This window comes from Mustela erminea, chromosome 3, assembly GCF_009829155.1.
Source record: "Mustela erminea isolate mMusErm1 chromosome 3, mMusErm1.Pri, whole genome shotgun sequence".
NCBI classification, from domain to species: domain Eukaryota; kingdom Metazoa; phylum Chordata; class Mammalia; order Carnivora; family Mustelidae; genus Mustela; species Mustela erminea.
Window position 1 is genome coordinate 12,443,441 of NC_045616.1, and position 8,131 is coordinate 12,451,571.

An 8,131-nucleotide genomic window follows, 5' to 3' on the forward strand; every position below is an offset into this window, starting at 1 on the left:
ACCAGGGAAATTGAAACAGTCATCAAAAACCTCCCAAAAGGGGCACCTGGGTGGATCAGATGATTAAGCATCTGCCTTTGGCTCAGGCCATGATCCCAAGGTCCTGGGATTGAGCCCTGCATCGGTCTCCCTGTTCAGTGGGAAGTCTGCTTCTCCCTCTCCCACTTCCCCTACTTGTGTTCCTGCTCTCACTCTGTCTCTCTGTGTCAAATAAACAAATAAGATCTTTTTAAAATTATGCCTCCATCAGAAAGGATGCATACCCAACTTTTGTAGCAACATGGACGGCACTGGAAGAGATTATGCTGAGTGAAATAAGTCAAGCAGAGAGAGTCAATTATCATATGGTTTCACTTATTTGTGGAGCATATCAAATAGCATGGAGGACATGGGGAGATAGAGAGGAGAAGGGAGTTGGGGGAACTTGGAAGGGGAGGTGAACCATGAGAGACTATGGACTCTGAAAAACAATCTGAGGGTTTTGAAGGGGTAGGGGGTGGGAGGTTGGGGTACCAGGTGGTGGGTATTATAGAGGGCACGGATTGCGTGGAGCACTGGGTGTGGTGCAAAAATAATGAATACTGTTATGCTGAAAATAAAAAATAAATTAAAATAAATCCCCCAAAACAAGAGTCCAGGGACAGATGCCTTCCTGGGGGGATTATACCAAACATTTAAAGAAGAAATCATACCTATTCTATTGAAGCTGTTCCAAAAAATAGAAATGGAAGGAAAAGTTCCAAATTCATTCTATGAGGTCAGCATTATCCTGATCTCAAAATCAAAGACCCCATCCAAAAGGAGAATTACAGACCTATATTCTTGATGAATATGGATGCCAAAACTCTCATTGAGATCCTAGTCAATAGGATCTAACAGTACATTAAAAGGATTATTCACCATGACCAGTTGGGATTTAATCCTGAGAGGCAAGGGTGGTTCAACATTTGCTAATCAATCAATGTGATAGAGCACATTAATTAAAGGAAAGACAGGGCCATATGATATTCTCAATTGATACAGAAAAGGCTCTTGACAAAATACAGCATCTTATCTTGATTAAAAATCAAATATATACTTTTTTAATGTTTTTTAACTAGTTTATCTAATATATATTTTTTTCTTTTTTATATTTTTCTTATTTGTTTTCTTTTTTTTAAATTCTTTTCTTATTTTTCTTTTTTCTTTTTTTTTTCTTTCTTCTTTTTTGAACCTCTTTTTATCCCCTATCTCCCCCCTCACGATTTGGGGTCTCTTCTAATTTGGTTAAAGCATATTTTCCTGGGGTTGTTGCCACCCTTTTAGTATTTTACTTGCTCCTTCATATACTCTTATCTGGACAAAATGACAAGACGGAAAAATTCAACAGAAAAAAAAGAACAAGAGGCAGTACCAAAGGCTAGGGACCTAATCAATACAGACATTGGTAATATGTCAGATCTAGAGTTCAGAATGACAATTCTCAAGGTTCTAGCCGGGCTCGAAAAAGGCATGGAAGATATTAGAGAAACCCTCTCAAGACATATAAAAGCCCTTTCTGGAGAAATAAAGAACTAAAATCTAACCAAGTTGAAATAAAAAAAGCTATTAATGAGGTGCAGTCAAAACTGGAGGCTCTCGGGCACCTGGGTGGCTCAGTGGGTTAAAGCCTCTGCCTTCGGCTCAGGTCATGATCCCAGGGTCCTGGGATCGAGGCCCGCATCGGGCTCTCTGCTCAGCTGGGAGCCTGCTTCCTCCTCTCTCTCTGCCTGCTTCTCTGCCTACTTGTGATCTCTGTCTGTTAAATAAATAAATAAAAATCTTAAAAAAAAATGGAGGCTCTCACTGCTAGGATAAATGAGGCAGAAGAAAGAATTAGTGATATAGAAGACCAAATGACAGAGAATAAAGAAGCTGAGCAAAATAGGGACAAACAGCTACTGGACCACGAGGGGAGAATTCGAGAGATAAGTGACACCATAAGACGAAACAACATTAGAATAACTGGGATTCCAGAAGAAGAAGAAAGAGAGAGGGGAGCAGAAGGTATACTGGAGAGAATTATTGGGGAGAATTTCCCCAATATGGCAAAGGGAACGAGCATCAAAATTCAGGAGGTTCAGAGAACGCCCCTCAAAATCAATAAGAATAGGCCCACACCCCATCACCTAATAGTAAAATTTACAAGTCTCAGTGACAAAGAGAAAATCCTGAAAGCAGCCCGGGAAAAGAAGTCTGTAACATACAATGGTAAAAATATTAGATTGGCAGCTGACTTATCCACAGAGACCTGGCAGGCCAGAAAGAGCTGGCATGATATTTTCAGAGCACGAAATGAGAAAAACATGCAGCCAAGAATACTATATCCAGCTAGGCTATCATTGAAAATAGAAGGAGAGATTAAAAGCTTCCAGGACAAACAAAAACTGAAAGAATTTGCAAACACCAAACCAGCTCTACAGGAAATATTGAAAGGGGTCCTCTAAGCAAAGAGAGAGCCTACAAGTGGTAGATCAGAAAGGAACAGAGACCATATACAGTAACAGTCACCTTACAGGCAATACAATGGCACTAAATTCATATCTCTCAATAGTTACCCTGAATGTTAATAGGCTAAATGCCCCAATCAAAAGACACAGGGTATCAGAATGGATAAAAAAACAAAACCCATCTATATGTTGCCTCCAAGAAACTCATTTTAAGCCCGAAGACACCTCCAGATTTAAAGTGAGGGGGTGGAAAAGAATTTACCATGCTAATGGACCTCAGAAGAAAGCAGGAGTGGCAATCCTTATATCAGATCAATTAAATTTTAAGCCAAAGACTATAATAAGAGATGAGGAAGGACACTATATCATACTCAAAGGGTCTGTCCAACAAGAAGATTTAACAATTTTAAATATCTATGCCCCCAACGTGGGAGCAGCCAACTATATAAACCAATTAATAACAAAATCAAAGAAACACATCAACAATAATACAATAATAGTAGGGGACTTTAACACTCCCCTCACTGAAATGGACAGATCATCCAAGCAAAAGATCAGCAAGGAAATAAAGGCCTTAAACGACACACTGGACCAGATGGACATCACAGATATATTCAGAACATTTCATCCCAAACCAACAGAATACACATTCTTCTCTAGTGCACATGGAACATTCTCCAGAATAGATCACATCCTCGGTCCTAAATCAGGACTCAACCGGTATCAAAAGATTGGGATCATTCCCTGCATATTTTCAGACCACAATGCTCTAAAGCTAGAACTCAACCACAAAAGGAAGTTTGAAAAGAACCCAAATACATGGAGACTAAACAGCATCCTTCTAAAGAATGAATGGGTCAACCGGGAAATTAAAGAAGAATTGAAAAAAATCATGGAAACAAATGACAATGAAAATACAACGGTTCAAAAATCTGTGGGACACAACAAAGGCAGTCCTGAGAGGAAAACATATAGCGGTACAAGCCTTTCTCAAGAAATAAGAAAGGTCTCAGGTACACAACCTAACCCTACACCTAAAGGAGCTGGAGAAAGAACAAGAAAAAAACCCTAAGCCCAGCAGGAGAAGAGAAATCATAAAAATCAGAGCAGAAATCAATGAAATAGAAACCAAAAAAACAATAGAAAAAATCAACGAAACTAGGAGCTGGTTCTTTGAAAGAATTAATAAAATTGATAAACCCCTGGCCCGACTTATCAAAAAGAAAAGAGAAAGGACCCAAATAAATAAAATCATGAACGAAAGAGGAGAGATCATAACTAACACCAAAGAAATACAAACTATTATACGAACATACTATGAGCAACTCTACGCCAATAAATTTGACAATCTGGAAGAAATGAATGCATTCCTGGAAACATATAAACTACCACAACTGAACCAGGAAGAAATAGAAAGCCTGAGCAGACCCATAACCAGTAAGGAGATTGAAACAGTCATTAAAAATCTCCAAACAAACAAAAGCCCAGGGCCAGATGGCTTCCCAGGGGAATTCTACCAAACATTTAAAGAAGAACTAATTCCTATTCTCCTGAAACTGTTCCAAAAAATAGAAATGGAAGGAAAACTTCCAAACTCATTTTATGAGGCTAGCATCACCTTGATCCCAAAACCAGACAAGGATCCCATCAAAAAAGAGAGCTATAGACCAATATCCTTGATGAACACAGATGCGAAAATTCTCACCAAAATACTAGCCAATAGGATTCAACAGTACATTAAAAGGATTATTCACCACGACCAAGTGGGACTTATTCCAGGGCTGCAAGGTTGGTTCAACATCTGCAAATCAGTCAATGTGATACAACACATCAATAAAAGAAAGAACAATAACCATAGGATACTCTCAATAGATGCTGAAAAAGCATTTGACAAAGTACAGCATCCCGTCCTATTCAAAACTCTTCAAAGTGTAGGGATAGAGGGCACATACCTCAGTATCATCAAAGCCATCTATGAAAAACCCACCGCAAATATCATTCTCAATGGAGAAAAACTGAAAGCTTTTCCGCTAAGGTCAGGAACACGGCAGGGATGTCCATTATCACCACTGCTATTCAACATAGTACTAGAGGTCCTAGCCTCAGCAATCAGACAACAAAAGGAAATTAAAGGCATCCAAATCGGCAAAGAAGAAGTCAAATTATCACTCTTCAGAGATGATATGATACTACATGTGGAAAACCCAAAATACCCCACTCCAAAACTGCTAGAACTTATACAGGAATTCAGTAAAGTGTCAGGATATAAAATCAATGCACAGAAATCAGTTGCATTTCTCTACACCAACAGCAAGACAGAAGAAAGAGAAATTAAGGAGTCAATCCCATTTACAATTGCACCCAAAGCCATAAGATACCTAGGAATAAACCTAACCAAAGAGGCACAGAATCTATACTCAGAAAACTATAAAGTACTCATGAAAGAAATTGAGGAAGACACAAAGAAATGGAAAAATGTTCCATGCTCCTGGATTGGAAGAATAAATATTGTGAAAATGTCTATGCTACCTAAAGCAATCTAAACATTTAATGCAATTCCTATCAAAGTACCATCCATCTTTTTCAAAGAAATGGAACAAATAATTCTAAAATTTATATGGAACCAGAAAAGACCTCGAATAGCCAAAGGGATATTGAAAAAGAAAGTCAATGTTGGTGGCATCACAATTCCGGACTTCAAGCTCTATTACAAAGTTGTCATCATCAAGACAGCATGGTACTGGCACAAAAACAGACACATAGATCAATGGAACAGAATAGAGAGCCCAGAAATAGACCCTCAACTCTAAGGTCAACTAATCTTCGACAAAGTAGGAAAGAATGTCCAGTGGAAAAAAGACAGCCTCTTCAATAAATGGTGCTGGGAAAATTGGACAGCCACATGCAGAAAAATGAAATTGGACCATTTCCTTACACCACACACAAAAATAGACTCAAAATGGATGAAGGACCTCAATGTGCGAAAGGAATCCATCAAAATCCTTGAGGAGAACACAGGCAGCAACCTCTTCGACCTCAGCCGCAGCAACATCTTCCTAGGAACAACGCCAAAGGCAAGGGAAGCAAGGGCAAAAATGAACTATTGGGATTTCATCAAGATCAAAAGCTTTTGCACAGCAAAGGAAACAGTTAACAAAATCAAAAGGCAACTGACAGAATGGGAGAAGATATTTGCAAACGACATATCAGATAAAGGACTAGTGTTCAGAATCTATAAAGAACTTAGCAAACTCAACACCCAAAGAACAAATAATCCAATCAAGAAATGGGCAGAGCACATGAACAGACATTTCTGCAAAGAAGACATCCAGATGGCCAACAGACACATGAAAAAGTGCTCCATATCACTCGGCATCAGGGAAATACAAATCAAAACCACAATGAGATATCACCTCACACCAGTCAGAATGGCTAAAATCAACAAGTCAGGAAATGACAGATGCTGGCGAGGATGCGGAGAAAGGGGAACCCTCCTACACTGTTGGTGGGAATGCAAGCTGGTGCAGCCACTCTGGAAAACAGCATGGAGGTTCCTCAAAATGTTGAAAATAGAACTGCCCTATGACCCAGCAATTGCACTATTGGGTATTTACCCTAAGGATACAAACGTAGTGATCCAAAGGGGCACGTGCACCCGAATGTTTATAGCAGCAATGTCCACAATAGCCAAACTATGGAAAGAACCTAGATGTCCATCAACAGATGAATGGATCAAGAAGATGTGGTATATATACACAATGGAATACTATGCAGCCATGAAAACAAATGAAATCTTGCCATTTGCGACAACATGGATGGAACTAGAGCGTATCATGCTTAGCGAAATAAGTCAAGCAGCGAAAGACAACTATCATATGATCTACCTGATATGAGGAAGTGGTGATGCAACATGGGGGCTTAAGTGGGTAGGAGAAGAATAAATGAAACAAGATGGGATTGGGAGGGAGACAAACCATAAGTGACTCTTAATCTCATAAAGCAAACTGGGGGTTGCTGGGGGGAGGGGGTTTGGGAGAAGGGGGTGGGATTATGGACATTGGGGAGGGTATGTGCTTTGGTGAGTGCTGTGAAGTGTGTAAACCTGGTGATTCACAGACCTGTACCCCTGGCGATAAAAATATATGTTTATAAAAAAATAAAAAATTAAAAAAAATCAAATATATAGATGGAAGGAGCAGACCTCAATATCATAAAAGTCACCCAGGAAAAGCCCACAGCAAATATCATACTCAATGGGGAAAAACTGAGAGCTTTTCCACTAAGGTCAGAAACATGACAGGGATGCCCACTCTCACCACTTTTGTTCATCATAGTACTAGAATTCCTAGCCTCAGCAACCAGACAATAAAAAGAAATAAAAAGCACTCAGATTGGCAAAGATGAAGTTAAATTCTCTCTCTTAGCAGGTGACGATAATTTATGTGGAATATCCAAAAGACTCCACCTTAAAATTACTAGAACTTATATAGCAATTCAGCAATATGGCAGTATACAAAAATCAATGCACAGAAATAAACTGCATTTCTATACACTAACAAGGTAACTGAAGAAAAAAAAATTAAGGAATCCATCCCATTTACAATTTCATCAAAAACCATAAGCTACCTAGAAAGAAACCTAACCAAAGATGTAAAGTATCTATACTCTAGAAACTACAGAACACTTATGAAAGAAATTGAGGAAGTCACAAGGAAAAAGAAAGACATTCCATGCTCATGGATTGGAAGAATAAGCATTGTGAAAAAGTCTATGCTGCCCAGAGCAATCTACACATTCAATGCAATCCCTATCAAAATACCATTGACAATTTTCAGAGAGCTTTAACAAACAACCCTCACATTTGTATGGAACCAGAAGAAGACCCCAAATAGCCAGTGGAGTGTTGAAAAAGAAAACCAAAGCATTACATGCCTGATTTCATGCTGTGTTACAAAGTTCTAATAACCAACATGGTACTAAAACAAAAATGGACACACAGGTTAGTGGAAGAGAATAGAGAACCCAGAAATTGACCAGCAACTCTATAGTCAACTAATCTTCAACAAAGCAGAAAGAATGTCCAATGGAAAAAAAGACAGCCTTTTCAATAAATGGTGCTGGGAAAATTGGACAGCCACAGGTAGAAGAATAAGACTGGACTGTTCCCTTATACCATACACAAAGATGAACCCCAAATGGGTGAAAGACCTCAATGTGTGACAGGAATCCATCAAAAGCCCAGAGGGGAAGACAGGTAGTAACCTCTTTGACCTTCACCAGAGCAACTTCTTACTAGACACATCTCCAGAGGCAAGGGAAAGAAAAACAAAAATGAACTATTGAGGTTTCATCAAGATAAAAAAGCTTCAGGGCACCTGTGTGGCTCAGGGGGTTAAAGCCTCTGCCTTCAGCTCGGGTCATGATCCCAGGGTCCTGGGATCGAGGTGGGGCTCTCTGCTCGGTGGGGAGCCTGCTTCCCTTCCTCCCTCTCTGCCTGCTTCTCTGCCTACTTGTGATCTCTGTCAAATAAATAAACAAAATCTTTAAAAAAATTTTTTTAAAAAGAGCTTCTGCACAGTCAACAAGACTAAATGGCAGCTAACAAAATGGGAGAAGATATTTGCAAGTGGCATTTCCGATAAAGGGTTAGCAACCAAAATCTA